Source organism: Phocoena sinus, chromosome 20 (assembly GCF_008692025.1).
Source record: "Phocoena sinus isolate mPhoSin1 chromosome 20, mPhoSin1.pri, whole genome shotgun sequence".
NCBI lineage: Eukaryota > Metazoa > Chordata > Mammalia > Artiodactyla > Phocoenidae > Phocoena > Phocoena sinus.
Window position 1 is genome coordinate 6,904,516 of NC_045782.1, and position 15,961 is coordinate 6,920,476.

Consider the following 15,961-nt stretch of genomic DNA (forward strand, 5'->3'; position numbering starts at 1 on the left):
AAGATTTTCAGTTTTGCTACGTGTTGTGAATGAAGCCCTTTTCTTCCTTTAAAAAGAGACTTTAGTAAAGATCAAATTGCTTTTATAACAGTTTTTGGTTGCCTGAGTGATGTTTCTTCAAATGTGATATCACGGGGAGGTCATGGCTGTGAAGACAAGGGATTTGATGGTGAGTGGCGGTTATCTGTGTGCACACAAACATGTACATGGATGCACATACGCAGCGTGGGTGGGGTGGATAATCAGGAATTCAGAATTGCTGGGTTAGATGGTAACTGTGCTTAACCTTCTGAGGAACTGCCAGAGGATTTTCCAAAGCTGGGGCACAGTTTACATTGCTGTCTGTACAGGGTCTTCCCATCCTTGCCAACACTTGTTATTTGTTTCTTTGATTTTTGGTTTTTTGGGGGTTTTTTTGGCCGCGTTGGGTCTTCGTTGCTGCTCACAGGCTCTTTGTTGCGGTGCGCGGGCTTCTCATTGCGGTGGCTTCTCTTGTTGCGGAGCATGGGCTCTAGGCACGTGGGCTACAGTAGTTGCCGCACCTGGGCTTCAGTAGTTGTGGCTCACGGGCTCTAGAGCGCCGGCTCTGTAGTTGTGGCGCACGGGCTTAGTTGCTCCGCGGCATGTGGGATCTTCCCGGACCAGGGATCGAACCCGTGTCCCCTGCATTGGCAGGCGGATTCTTAACCATTGCGCTAACCACTGCGCCACCAGGGAAGCCCCAACACTTGTTATTATCTATCTTTTTGATTACAGCTCTTCTAGGGGGTGTGAAGTGGCTTTGATTTGCATTTCCCTGAAGGCTAATGATGTTGAAGATCTTTTCAAGTGCTTATAGGTTGTTCATATATCTTCTTAGGAGAAAGGTCTTGTCAAAGCTTTTGCCCATTTTCCTCATATTGAGTTAAATAACACATGTCTTTTTATTATTGAGTTGTATGTGTTCATGTACTCCAGATAAAAGTCCTTTATCAGAGAGACTATTTGCAAAAATTTTCTCCCATTCTGTGGTTTTTTTCATTTTCTTTGAGAGTGTCCTTTGAAGCACAAAAAGTTTTAATTTTGATGATGTCTGTTTTTTCTCCCTTTGCCCCGTGTGCTTTTGTTGTTTAAGAAACTGGCGTCTAACCCAAGGTCATGAAGATTTACACTGTTGTTTTCTTCTATGAGTTTTATAGTTGTAGCTCTTACATTTAGAACTTAGATCTATTTATTTATTTATTTATTTGAGGTACGTGGGCCTCTCACTGTTGTGGCCTCTCCCGTTGCGGAGCACAGGCTCCGGACGCGCAGGCTCAGCGGCCATGGCTCACGGGCCCAGCCGCTCCACGGCATGTGGGATCTTCCCGGACCGAGGCACGAACCCGTGTCCCCGGCATCGGCAGGCGGACTCTCAACCGCTGCGCCACCAGGGAAGCCCACTTAGATCTGTTTTGAGTTAATTTTTGTAAATGGTGAGAGAAAGGCGGCAGCTTCATTCTTTCGCGTGTGGCTGTCTTGTCCCAGCACTGTTGTTGATAAGACTGTCCCCTCTCTGTTTTATGGTCTTGGCACTTTTGTCATCGAGGCATCTTTTAACCGTTTTATGTATTTAAGTCATCGGGTAAGGACACGTCCCCTGTATGTCTCTTGACCCACAGGGAGAAATTAAATCAGTCAAGGATCACTTACATTAAAAGATGCCTTGGTTGGAATTTTAAACAAGATTTTGATGAAAACTTTCACTGCAAGTGAAAATAGGCAACAAACAATGCAGTTGAATAAATATGTCATGAAACACAGAGTTTTGTCTTCTGGCCCAGTTAAGGGGGAGCAGGGGAAGCACTTGGCCTCGGCTTACTCTGGAATCCCATGGTCTGTGGACCGAAAATCAGAGCTGACTGCATCAAGTGTGGGTCCGTGAGCACGAGGGGCCCCACATCCTGCCCCGCCCCAGACCCCCCCAGTTCCTCCTTAGCTACAGGAGGTCAGTGCAGGGACAGCCGGGCAGCCGTCATCTGGCGGACTCTGCGCAAGTTGTTTCTTGGCCTTGATTTAGGAAGGGGATTAGGGAATTATTTCCTCTAGAAGCCTCCACCGCAGAATGGAATCCTGGAGCGCTGAGGCCTCTGCCTTCCACGTGTGGGCTGGGCGGTGGAGCCGCCCCGGAACTGCGGGTGTGGGCCAGGAGGATGCATGCATGGCCTTGTGGGGACTCGGGGCCCCGGCTTGGGGCAGGGCCAGGTGCAGGGCTCCCAGGCCTGGCCCAGCTCCCTGGAAACTGGACCCGGATCCCCCTCCGGCTCGGCTGTTTCTGGGAGTCCACCCAAACTGAAGGCCCCAGAGCCGAGGATTAGCTAAGCCCCAGATGTTTAGAACCCTGGCTCAGTGTTTGTGTGTGCTCTGTCGAGAGCTTATGTGGCCCCGGAGGTGGTCCTGGAATCACTCAGATCTTTGTGTGGTTCTCGTGTTTCATCCCCGTTTCTAGGGAGAGGCTCGCGGGTTCCAGGATTTGCTCAGAGCTTTCTGCCCTGGTCTGCTCAGCCTGGTGGGAACTTGCCCAGTCTCGGGGGTTTTGGGGCAGGGAGGTGGAGGCGCAGGTCTTAGAAGGGAATCCGGTCAGAGCTCTGGGCTTAGGGGACTTCTCTGCCCAGGGCCTGTGTTTCCCAGGGTCAGGTTAGTGTCTTTAAAATCAAAGTTCTCAAGTAAGCGGCATGTCCTCCAGCCTGGCGTCTGTCCCTCTGTGAGCTGACAGCTGAAATGCTCTCGGGGGAGCTGGGTGGAGCTGTTGGTGATGAGCGTTCTGGAACAAAGAAGAAGTGAGTATTTCTTGTAGTACTTCAAGCCCAGGTCTCCTCAAGACCACGGAGCCAGTAGCAAAAGCCCCCCTACCAGCCCTCCCCCTGCAGCCCCCAACTGCGGGCTGTGCAGTCCCCCCACCAACCCCAGGAAAACACGAGTCCCCCTGATGTAAGCTGGAGCTGGGTCCAGAAAGGGGATTATGTACGGGATGGGGGTCACTGCTGCCTTCTTTCCAGGGCTCCCCGAGTTAACCCCAGTGTTGAGAGCAAAGAGGTGCCCACAGTCACGGAATGTTGCGTCTTCTCGAGCGGGGGTGACAGATTCAGATGTCAGTAGGTCACTAAGCACTGAGGAATGATGTGCCATCGGAAACAGCAGCCACAGCCAATCGTAGGGAGCGTGTGCCCGGCTGGAAATTTGAAATCACCCCGTTTTGTAATGTTGGTAATTGACTGAAACTGAAAACAACAGCTAGCAACCCAGTGTGTCAGGCAGAACTTAACCAACCTCTGTCTGCTTGCAGCCGTCTCCCTGCAGAAGATGTTGGGTTCTAGGGACAGGGTGACCCGCCCAAGGTTGCCAGGCTGGTCAGAAGCCTGCACTCACCTGGCTCTAGAAGCCCAGGCTCTGGTCTGTGTCTGGCCAACGCGGTTAAGGAAGATCACCCAGCTTAGGAAGGGGCAGGGCTGGGGTTTGAACCCAGAACTGGCTGGCTCTGGCCATGCTGCTCTCACTGGGATGGGAGGTGGGGTCTTTTGGTCCTGGTCACGTTCTCTTCCCAGAGCTCCACCCTGGGATTGGTCCTGACCCTCAAAACAGGGCTGCTCTTTGACCAGCAAGCAGCTTCCCCGAATTCTGTGGACTTTTCAGGAACAAGAAGAGATCTTGAGGTGTGTGTGTGTGTGTGTGTGTGTGTGTGTGTGTGTGTGTGTGTGTGTGTATGTGGGGGGCACGTGAATTCTCTCTCCCTCTTCTCCCTCACACCCATTTATTGTTCCTGGGTTTTCTCCCTGAGAACTCCAAGGAAGAGAACTGGAGAGTTGAAAGAGAAGGGAAATACAGGCACAGCTCGGGTATTGCGTTCTTGTTTTTGTTTTTTTTAAACCAGTTGGAGGTTTGTGGCCCGTTGTCAGATTATGGCTAGCATTTTTTAGCAATAAAGCGTCTTTAAATTAAGGTATGTATTTTTTTTAGATATAATGCCGTTGCACACTTCATAGACTATAGTGTAAACGTCTTTTATTCACACTGGAAAACCAAAAAAGAAAAAAGAAAATCTTGTGACTCGTTTTATTGTGGTGGTCTGGAACTGGAACCCACCATCTCTCCGAGGTCTGCTTGTACATTTCTGTCTGGGAAGCAGCTCCCCCTTTGCAGGAAAGGCCCGATTAACTGTGCCCTCCCTGAGTCACTGGGTCGGTCACTACTGGCGAGCTGGTGTCCGGGGAACCCGAGTAGTGTCACCTCAGGGCCTGCTGTGGGATCCCCGCGGCTGAGAGGACTGCTCTGAGATGGAGAGGCGGGTGTCACGTGAGTCCAGGCCACAGACTGGCAGCACCCTCAGCGGGAAGAGCCTGGGAGCTCACCGCGTCCACCTTGTCCAGGCCCCTCTGGCTCCGTCCATGATGGGAACTGAGGTGGAACTTCAGGGTGGGAGGGGCGTGGTGGGGGGAGTATTAATAAGTAAAGCAGGGGGGAGGGGCTTCTAAAAGATTTACTAGTTCAGTATTTTCTGGATGTTTCCTAGTCCTTTAAGACTGGTCCAGAGGAAGGCCACACAGGAGTTAGTCTAAGTTCTCTACCGGCTCCCACCCTCAGCTGACCCCTCACCCCCTGGTTTCGTTCCCAGCACCACCCTGACCCTCCCACCCCCGCCCCCATCACCCTGTCACCATTCACCCCTCTCTTTCATCCTACTGAGAAAGGAAGAGCAATCTCCTTGTTCCCCCGCCCCCTTTTCTAAATAAATTTATTTATTTATTTTTGGCTGTGTTGGGTCTTCGTTGCTGCGCACGGGCTTTCTCTAGTTGCGGCAAGCGAGGGCTACTCATCGTTGTGGTGCCCGGGCTTCTCCCTGCGGTGGCTTCCCTTGTTGCGGAGCACAGGCTCTAGGTGCACAGGCTTCAGTAGTTGTGATTCGCAGACTCTAGGGCACATGGGCTTCAGTAGTTGTGGTGCACGGGCTTAGTTGCTCCGCGGCCTGTGGGATCTTCCCTGACCAGGGCTTGAACCCGTGTCCCCTTCATTGGCAGGCGGATTCTTAACCACTGCACCACCAGGGAAGCCCTTGTTGCCCCCTTTTAATCATATTATATATGCAATTGTGCAACCTGTTTTTTTTTTTCTTTTCTTTTTTAAGGCATTTAAAATTTTTTTATTTTTATTTTTGGCTGCGTTGGGTCTTCGTTGCTGCGCACGGGCTTTCTCTAGTTGTGGCAAGCGGGGCTACTCTTCCTTGCAGTGCGCAGGCTTCTCATTGCGGTGGCTTCTCTTGTTGCGGAGCACTGGCTCTAGGTGCGCAGGCTTCAGTAGCTGCGGCACGCGGGCTCAGTAGTTGTGGCGCACGGGCTTAGTTGCTCTGCGACATTTTTTCTTTAAACTTAATATATGTTAAATACCTTTCTGTATGAGTAGATGTATCTAAAGCATTATTTTTAGTGTTCACTATTAGTTCATCATTTGGATGAACTATTTATTATTTATAATCCCCTAGTGATGGACACTGAGGTTGCTTTCTTCTTTTTCCTTTTTTTTTTTTTTTGGCTTTTGTTAAAATCGCTGAGGCCAACATTCCTAGTGAGGCATCCTCTCCTGGAAAGAAGCATGCTCTGCAGTTACATCTGTGGTGTACATTTTGACCCATTCTATCATTGCTCTTCAGAAAGGTGGTACCAATTTACAGCCCTTGAAAATGCCCGGCGCCCCCTTCACTGGCCGAGACTCGGATCTGCAGGCCTAAAGGAGAAACATGTGAAGGAAAATTGGTGGCAATGCGTTCTGGCAACGTCCTTATGCCTGAGACGCCTTCTCCCTCTCCAGCACTGCTGCTGCCCGTCCCTGCCACTCCCAGGAAGTGGGCTGCTCTAATGCAAAGAGGGCTGGACTTGAAGGCCTAGGTCTGAATCCTGGCTCTGTACATAACTGCTTAAGGAACATCTCTTGACTTCTCAGTGACTCTGTTTTCTAATCTTTAAATTGGGAACTCTGGGACTTCTCTGGTGGCGCAGTGGTTAAGAATCTGCCTGCCCCTGCAGGGGACACGGGTTCGATCCCTGGTCCGGGAAGATCCCACATGCCGCGGAGCAACTAAGCCCGTGCACCACAACTACTGAAGCCCATGTGCCCTAGAGTCCGCGAGTCACAGCTACTGAAGCCCGTGCACCTAGAGCCCGTGCTCCGCAATAAGAAAAGACACCGCAGGGAGAAGCCCATGCACCGCAACGAAGAGTAGCGCCCGCTCACCACAACTAGAGAAAGCCTGCACGCAGCAACGAAGACCCAACGCAGCCAAAAAAAAAAAAAAAAAAAGGGAATGCTGATACTTGCCTTACAGAATTACATACTTAGCACATAGTGGATGATGACTAAATATTCATTTCTTTAATTTTAATCATCCTTCAGTTATTTCAGTGCACGTAACTTCTCTTCCAGCCCCCTGACCCCTGGTACCTCCCTTGTCACCCTCATCTGTCACTTCATCCACCACGGGGCGCCTTTATACTTGCAGACTTAAGGTATGAGTGGTTTGAGGCTTTGAGTCCATGGTAGTAACCCAGGCTCTTCAGTGGGTTGTTTTTCAGCCCTCAGACACCTAGAAAGTTGGATGAATATGTGTCAAAATCATTGTGTTTCCTTCCGTCAAACTAGAGGGAGGTCTTAATGAGATCTGTTGCTACCTGCAAATGATGTTTTGGGCTAGGTGAGAGAGGGACCCGTATCTGCCAGCAGGAACTTGTGCCTGTGTGTGGGGTGCATCGGATATCTGGACCCTTTCCTTTGGGATTCGGTAAGTAACTGTGTCCGGGAGGCTGTGTTTCCCGCTCGGACCCGTCCTGTTGGGTCTCACTTAGGACCCGTGTGTGCAGGTTTCTGAGTCCTGCCGTCGGTGATGGCCAGTCTGTGCTGGGCTGTACTTTTCCTTGTCCATCTTCAGCCCGGCCTGTCCTTGTCGGAGGCTCGTGCAAGGCCCTGGCACCAGGGGCCAGTTGGAGCCGGGGGCCGAGTGGGGAGCCCTCTCAGGCACAATGACGGCCCTGTTTCCTCTCCCACCTCGCCGGGGGGGCCCCCCGTTCACTGCAAGGAGAGTCACGCATTCCCCCCTTGAGATAAGAATAGAGCCCGACTGTGCCCCGGGACAGAGTCCAGCTTCTTCACCGGCCCTCTGAGGCCTGGCAAGGGCTCGAGATGGTACTGGCATGAGTGGGCCCTGGCCGCCTGCCCTGCCGGCCCCTTATGCATTGTGTGGCCGGGACACTGGGTGCAGTGTGCGCGCCTGCCCGGCTCCCCGCCCCTCAGAGCCCACTGTCTCCAGGCTCTGCTCAGGATGGAGGGGCTTGGCCTAGGATCAGCTGCCCCAGGGCCCTGCTGTGCCCCTTCCCTTCCCTGGGGCCTAGGACTCCACCCTCCCAGCCTTGAGACCTCCTGTGCCAGGCCTGCCTCTTCCTGGAAGGGAGGAGCTGGGACCAAGGATAGGATCATCAAGAGGGCTGGGCATTGAAGGCAGCAGCCCGGGGACCCAGTGGTCTCTTTCTGCCCACCCCCGGCCAAGGGACAGGAAGCAGGAAGCAGCCGGGGCCACGCCTCCACCTTAGCCCCGCCTGTGTCTGAGGTGGGAGCTGGAACAGCCTCGCGTCAGGCCGACAGCAGGACTGGACCAGGAGCTGTTAACGAGGCGCGGGGCATAGAGTGTCCCCTGGCTCTTCTGTGGTCGTGTTGGGGGATTCCTAGTATACTTTCTAGTCTTGAGATTCTAAGGCTGGACTTCTCAAACTGTGGTCCCTGGACCAGCATCACCCCGCAGACCTGCTCAGTCAAAAAGCAGGGGTGGGACCCCGATATCTGTGTTGAACATGCTTTCCAGGGAATTCAGTTGCATGCAGGAACCCCAGGACCCCTGCTCAAAATAGTTTTCAGTGCTTTCCGGGGTCCAACAGGTGACTCACGAGTGTTGAGGCTGTGGTAAGCTGGGGGGCGTAGCCCCATCTAGAGATATTCGGGTAAAGAGATATTAAAATACGTTTAAATATGGAGTCCCCCATTGAACCTTAAAATGATACAGATCTCAGCCTGCACCTTTACACGTATTTCAGTTAATTCTGCAGCGTGTCAGGTCGTGTTTGGGTTTTACCGGGTGAGGAAAACCAAGGCTGATGGCAATCAGTAACTGGTTTGTGCAGTGGAGATGTGGTTGGGAGCCAGGGTTTTCCACTTAGAGCTGGGGGCTTTCCACTCTCCCCCACCATGGCTGTCGAGCAAACCCGCCACACACATCAACCCACGTGTTTGGGACGATGCCTCCAGTGAAGGATGTCTGGGTCCCTATCTCAACACGTGAGGGTTTCTAAGAGTTGCTGGCTGAGGCACTGGCTGCTTCTCCAAGGAGAAGGCACTATTTGTAAGTCTTCAGTGGGAGGGCAGGCTGAGGGCTAACACGGCGGCCTGAACTGTTTGCGAAGCACTGTTCTTGGCAGGGTGGGTCCGGGAGAGCCAGACCACCACAGTTCACAGAAGGGAAGGCCCACTCTTGGGGTCTGGGTCACACGGCTCATCATTAAGTGGTGTTCCCTGATGTGTTTTCCCTCCGTCTTGCCACCTGCAAGAGCCATGGTGCTGATGGCATTTGGAGCACGGGGCTTTGATGGTGCTGGTGGAGGGTAGATGTTGTGTGGCTGCTAGCATGTCACGCCGTGCCACGTGCTTTGGGGGCTTTGTGTCAGGGGCCCACAGAGCTCCAGGCAGCCCTGGGTCCACTGCCTCCCAAGTCCTCCCCTAAGACAGTGGGTCTCCGTGGATTCTGAGATGTCTGTGTTGTGCCCTGGGTGGGAGGGTTGCTGAGTTCCTTGCTGGGGTGCTAGAGGCACCCTGGAATCTCCTGGCCTTCTGAGACTTTGATGGAAAGCATGGGGTTGGAGAAGCCTGGGAGAGGCTGACGAGGAATAAGCAAGCAGCATGAGTGGTACACGGTTAGATCATCAATGCTCTCCCCGTACCTGTACTTTCTCAACTAATGAACGGGCCTGTGGCCACACAGGTGGATAGGCTGTTTTTTAATTAATTAATTTAAAATTAATTTATTTTTTTGGTCCCTGACCAGGGATCAAACCCGAGCCCCCTGTAGTGGAAGTGTGGAGTCTTAACCACTGGACCGCCAGGGATGTCCCGTGGTTAGTTTATTTTAAAACAGACCTGTCCAATCAAGAATATTTAATAATACTGGACAGCATTTATGTAGCACTTGCTATTTTTTCAGGTGCCGTTCTAGATGCTGTATCTTTATGTACTCACTCATTTCATCCTTGCAACAAACCTATGAGTACTACCAGGCCCATTTTACCTATGGGGAAACTGAGTCACAGAGAAGTGAAATCATTTCTTCAGGGTCACCCAGTCAGCGACAGGGTTTGTACCCAGACCATCTCTTTCCAGAGCCCGTGATCTGACCCACTGGTTGCTGTACCGATTCTGTACCGGCCTCCCACAGAGGGCCGTGGAGCCCCCGAAGCTCTGTGCAGCTGTGAGGTGTGGAGAGCTCAGAGCATCTCTGCTGAGCGCCATCATGGTGGTCTGCGGATTGAGTCCTGGTCTAGCTGAACCATTTAGGGGAGACTCAGTAACACGGCAGGAAGGAAAAGTGATGGTGCCCCATCTTCTCCAGGGCCCCCCAGTTTTAGAGGGAAATAAGACTGGAGGGTCTGTGGCAGGGCAGAGGGAGCGAGACAGTGGCTAGGCCAGCTCCTGGTGGCTGCTTCTCCCCATTGGTGGCTGTGTCGTCCACCCGGGCCTGGGGCCAGCACTGGTCCAGCTGGCTCACAGCTGGATGCAGAGTGGGAGGAGAGGGAGGGTCCAGACGCCAAAAGACTGTCAGGGATGTGCCTCAGGGGCCAGCCTTGACTTCCCTCCAAACAGGAAGAGCCTTTGTACTCAGCTCGCTTGTAGTTCCCCAGTGGTTAGCGCCACTGATAAGAGAGTTGCACGTTGTGGTCAGAGGCGTGAGCTGCCAAACGCCTTTTGCCCCCAGACAGCCCACATGTGACATCCTCCTCTGTCATCCTCTACTCCCTGGCCGCCGTGGCCCCGGGAGTGAGCATAGCCGGGCGAGAGGAATCAGAACCTGCCCGACGGAGGTGCTCAGAGCGGAGGGGAGGGCAGGGCTGGCAGGGTCCCCTTGGGGGGTATTGGGGGGGGCGGCTGGTGCTCAGAGCGGAGGGGGGGCGGGGCTGGCAGGGCCCCCTTGGGGGGTATTGGGGGGGCTGGTGCTCAGAGCGGAGGGGAGGGCAGGGCTGGCAGGGCCCCCTTGGGGGGTATTGGGGGGGGTTGGTGCTCAGAGCGGAGGGGAGGGCAGGGCCGGCAGGGCCCCCTTGGGGGGTATTGGGGGGGCTGGTGCTCAGAGCGGAGGGGAGGGCAGGGCTGGCAGGGCCCCCTTGGGTATTGGGGGGGGTTGGTGCTCAGAGCGGAGGGGAGGACAGGGCTGGCAGGGCCCCCTTGGGGGGTATTGGGGGGGGTTGGTGCTCAGAGCGGAGGGGAGGGCAGGGCTGGCAGGGCCCCCTTGGGGGGTATTGGGGGGGGCTGGTGCTCAGAGCGGAGGGGAGGGCAGGGCCGGCAGGGCCCCCTTGGGGGGTATTGGGGGGGGCTGGTGCTCAGAGCGGAGGGGAGGGCAGGGCTGGCAGGGCCCCCTTGGGGGGTATTGGGGGGGGGCTGGTGCTCAGAGCGGAGGGGAGGGCAGGGCCGGCAGGGCCCCCTTGGGGGGTATTGGGGGGGTTGGTGCTCAGAGCAGAGGGGAGGGCAGGGCCGGCAGGGCCCCCTTGGGGGGCATTGGGGGGGGCTGGTGCTCAGAGCGGAGGGGAGGGCAGGGCCGGCAGGGCCCCCTTGGGGGGTATTGGGGGGGGGCTGGTGCTCCTTGAGAAGATGTTGAGTCTGAAACGTGGAACAGACAAGTTCATCCAGAGGCCCTAAAACCAGTCGATGCTTTGGGATGGTGACTGGGCCAGGTGTAAGGACAGTCTGTGGGCAGCTTCCAGAGAGACCACTGAGTTGTGCTTTCTACTAATCCAGGTCATGGTGGTGATGGGGACATGAAGTAGGAGGGAGGAAGTGGGCTGGGGACTTGGACCAAGAATCAGACACTCTTGGGAGGGTCCCGCATTGTGATGGGCGTGCTTGCAGGAATCCTGGGAGATGGTGAGTTTCTGCTCGTTTGTCACCCTTCTGGAAGGACTAGCTGTCTTAACTTCTGTCTCCTTGAATAAAATGTATAATAAAATGTAATAAATTGTAAAATAAAACATCTTCATGAGAGCGGGGAGCACGTGGGGCTGCCCTAGGGTGAGCACCCAGTGACTGTTGAAGGGAGGGAAGGAGGGAAGGAAGGGGCTGAAGAGCGAGAAAGATTGTCCGCTGTGACTTGGAAGCAGTTGTAACATTTCAAACTATTTAAAATTGCTGCCCACCCTCCCAGTCTACCCTGACCTCCTGGTTCCCCTTTTTCTATTTTTTTTTTTCTCCATCACCTTCTAATACTCTTTATACTTTACTTATTTATTGTTTTTATTGTGTGCTCCCCTTACCCCCTTGCTGAAATCAATGCTCCACAAACGCAGGGGTTTTTTCCCCTTTTATTTGATCACTGCCGTGCCCCAAATGTCTAGAAGCAGTGCCTGACCCTGGGCAGGTCCTCACTAAGTATTTGTCGGATGAATGAATGGATGGATGGATGAAAGTGCCCAGAAAGGGCTTGGCTTGTGCCGTTGGGCCTTGGGAATCCAGCTTGCAATAGATGTTTCAGCACGTTGTCCCCTGGGAGGTGCCCCACAGTCTGGCCACCTGCCCTTGACCTGCTTTGTCCTTCTGATTTACTAGGCCCCTCAGGTAGGACCACGCTGATACCGTCCAGCAGCTTGGACTCAGGAAGGCTTTCCGGGACTCATGGGCAGGACAGTGAGTGCCCTTGAGGGCCAGGCGGAGACCGACTGGGTAGTGAGGTGAGCTGTCCACAGCCAAGGATCCTGGAGCCTGGCGTTTGACCCCATTCCTGAATCCCGCCCCGCTTCCCCGACCTTCCCCACAACTGGGATTCCCACCCTCTGGACTGTGAGAAGTAGAAAAACGCCGGATTGAGCGATCGCGGGCTGAGACGCAATCCCTGCTGACTCAGCCTCTGCCTTCTTGTCTTGCAACTGGTACCCGACCCACAGAATTAATCCGGGTCATCCTGGCTGACTCCCACACCCCGGGCTGCCGTGGGGCCCAGGCGCGTCCCATTACTCTCAGGGTCAAGTCCAGACACCAGTTCTCAACCTGGTGGTTGGACCCAGCCCAGACCCCTGGCAGCGCCCCCGCCGCCCCCATGCCTGCCACAGTGAGAGCCTTTAGCTGTGGTCGGCAAGTCCATTTCCAGTCTTTGCTCAGTTTTGCCCTTGACCTCCTGACCCATATCCAGTTGGCATTGCTGTTCAACCTGTCCGAGCATCACGCCACCTGCAGCCTGGCCAGCTCAGTAAATGGGAAGTCCGTCCCTCCAGCTGCTGTGGCCAAAAACCTTGACACCCCCCCCCCCCACCGCCTTTTCTCTCACGTCCCATGTTCAGTGTGTCAGGTAAACGTGTGGGCTTCTCCTTCCAAATTGATTTTTTTAAAAATCCAACCACTCGTCACCACCCCCACTGCTGTCATCTTGCTCCGAGCCACAGCCACCAGCCCTGTGCCCTTGAACTAGTGCAGTTGCCTCCTGACGGCTCTGCCAGACCCCAGTCTGTTCTTTTCAAATAACAAGTCCGATCGTATCACACTGCTCCTCAGAACATCCTGATGGGCCCCCATGATGGCAGAGTAAAAGCCGAAGAAGCCCTCACCGCAGCTGACAAGGTGCGACATGGTCGGGCCCGTGACCTCCCTGACCTTGGGGGCCTCTCCTTCCCTGCACCTCACTCATCCCTCTGCTGCACACCGGCCTCTCTGGCGTTCCTGCGGGTGTTCCAGGCATGCTTCCTCCTTAGGGCCTTGGCAGCCCACGTGGCTAATCCCTTTGGCGGGCTGAGTAATGGTCCCCCAGAGATGTCCATGTCCTAAGCCACACAGCCTGTGGATGTTACCTTATGAGGCAAATAGCATTTTGCAGGTGTGATTAAATTAAGGCTCTTGAGATGAGGTGATTTTGGATTATTCAGGTGGGTCCAGTGTACGGACAGAGAGTCCTGATAAGAGGGAGGCAGGAGGGTCAGGTCAGGAGTAGATGTGACAGCAAAAGCAAGAGGTTGAGGATGTGAGGAGGGGGCCACGAGCCAGGGACTTGCGGGCAGCCTCAAGGAGCTGAACGAGGCAGGGAAGCGGATTCTCTTCCAGGGCCTCTCGAAGGAACCAGCCCTGCTAATACCTTGACTGTAGCCCAGTGAGACCCCTTTTTAGACTTCGGACTCCAGAACTGGAAGACAATACATTTGTGTTGTGACTTTAAGCTTCGTAGTTCGTGATAATTTGGTACAGAGCCGCCAGAAACTAACCCACTCTTTGATCTCTTCTGACTCTCTTGCTCTCCTTGTCATGCCCACCCCTTTACACTGCTCTGCTCTTTTTCTCCATCGCTTGTCCCCTTCCAACAAAACTGGATCGTTTACCCGTCTCTCAGGCTGTTGTGTGTCTGTACTCACGGGGGTGGGGTGGGGTGTAAGTTCCACTACATTACGTAGCGTTGTCAGAGTCTAAGGGACCCCATTGATCTCTAAATGCAACCTCTCAGAGCAAGACGAAGATGGCCTGGAGATGGGGAGGGTCCTGCTGAAAGCTAGGGCATTGCCATGGTAGTTTCTAGAGCCCCCAGGGCTCAGACCTCCTCCTGCTCTGCTCTCCAGCTGCATTATCTCTTTGGACCTCCTCCTCCCCCACTGCCACACCCAGGGACAGCAGGGCCTCGCCCCGGAGCAGGTGCTTAGAACTTGAAGGTTGGGAATCAGTCTTGGCAGAGGAGTTGGTGGGTGAGGCAGTGTCTCACAGGAAGCTGGGAGGTTCTCCCCAGGGAGCAGGGATGGGGAAGCTGATAGGTTTGTCTTGTCCCCAGCAGCTTGTGTGGAGTATGGGGTGTTTGGAAGAAGGAAAGGAAGAAAAGATATGAAACGGTAGTGATGGGCAAGCAGGTAGAGCAAGCGTTGTGTGCCCACGATGGGCACCTAGACTTGAGGACCCGAAAACAGCATGGCTCATGGCCAGGGAGAAGCAAAGAAGGATAAGGCAGACCTTCCTCCAAGAGGGCCTGGGATTGGCTTCCCCGGGACACAGCTGCAGGCTGTAAAGGGTGACTGGTTGGCTGTTAGGAAGACTCCTTGCTGCTGTCTTCTCCGGAGAGGACACATTTTGAAACACTTCCTGAGTTGGGGAGGGGAGGTGACATTTGGCCCCCCTCTCCCCAGGCTGCTGATGAAGTGTGGTTGGTGATGAACTTACAGCTGTGCTTTTGCACTGCTCCCCCCCACCCCGGCCTCATCCACCCACCAGTCCCACCGGGGCTCCCCTCCCTCTGCTGGAGGGTGACTCAACGCTGCTCTGCTGCAACGGCCCGGGCTCTCCGAGCAGAGCTGTTTTCCTCCGTGCCATAGCTCCGCTCCTGATTTATGTCTTTCCATTTGGGTTAATGCTTTCCACATTTGTGTCTCAAGATTGGTGTGTGGTTCATGCCTGCAGCCACCAAAACTCCAGTGCCCAGCTTGGGTCTGGCCTGGAGAAAGCAGCCAGCCAGCCAGCCGAGGGCAGCTTGGAGCTTCACCTGGAGGCCGTTCTGTCTCCAGCAGGAAGAGGGCAGAGGGAGGAGTGCAACCCTGTGAAGGGCACACGGCGTGGAGGGTGTGAAGAGGTCATTGCCCGAGCCTGTGACTTCCCGTCAGAGAAGCTGCATCGTCTCGGGGAAGTGAGAGGCACAAGTTGTAGGGCGTGGAGAAGTGTTACGTCTGTGGCTTTGGAGGCTGTTGGGCAACACATCTGTGTGTGTGTGTGTGTGTGTGTGTGTGTGTGTGTTTCATTTTCTCTTCGTGGAACAATAATATTACCTTCGTTGCTATGGTGGTGTTGCAGGCGTGGCTAATTGGACACAGACCTGATATCAGACGCAGCCATGCAACTCGCTTGCATTTGCTCCCCTACTGTGAGAGCCTGACGGGGTATCACTGCCTGGGCAGTGGGCGCCCTGGGGCGGGGTGGCACCCCGGTCGGAAATGAACCCAGAAGCTGGGCTTTAGGCAAGAGCAGGGCTATTCCTGATCATTTCCAAGGCTGGAACACAGCCCGGCTTTGCTGAGGGCCAGGGCTTTGGGAACTCCTCCTCGGAGGCCCGGGACCACAGGGGAGGTGACACCTGCTACCGGGCGAGGGGACAGAGGCACCTGTGGCACCCGGGGGCTCGGGGCTGCTGTGCAGCTGGTCCCCTGGGCCCACTCACCTGGCAGGTGCTGTCTTCCCACTGAGGTTGTAGCATCCATGCAGAAGGGTGTTCATGCAGTAAGTTTTAAACTCTTTGTCGAGGGTACATATCCAGAAGCGTATCTTTGTTAATTTTACTCTTACCGAATAGGTCATATATAGATGAATTCTGTCATTTATTAGGCACTAAAAAATAGAGAGTGAACGTTGGCCTGCCTCCCACCCTTTGTCCTCTGCCTCTTAATTCCCTTCCCCAGAGGTGAGCAAGTTACCAGTTTCTTGTGGGTATAGAGGAAATGGTGCAGATATTTACAACTGTACGTGTGCCTTTATTTCCCTTCACACCTGTGCTGGCTTCCTCTCCCTTCTTCACCTTGCTGCTGCCGCTGCCTTTTACACCCTGTAACAGTATATCGTGGCGTTTAGTCAATAGAAGGAGTGTCCTCGTTTTTTTTTAATACCTTCCTGACTCATTTCACGGATGGGCGTCTAGGTTGCTTCTCATCTTTTCCTGTTACCTCTACCCTCTGTGGATACCCTGTGTGTCCATCGTTCTGCA

General features: G+C 54.3%; 1 protein-coding gene across 3 annotated transcripts in view; it reads left to right on the forward strand.

Moving 5' to 3' along the window:
- The window catches only part of GAS7 (growth arrest specific 7), a 200,873-nt gene that overhangs the window by 42,169 nt on the left and 142,743 nt on the right, over positions 1–15,961 (forward strand). The window contains exon 1 of one of the 3 annotated variants that reach the window (XM_032615167.1): positions 6,650–6,787. The exons of the other annotated variants lie outside the window; for them this stretch is intronic. The gene's annotated coding sequence lies outside the window, so the exon portion shown is untranslated. Of the gene's footprint in view, positions 1–6,649; positions 6,788–15,961 lie in introns of those variants that run through there. 3 annotated transcript variants of the gene reach the window in all.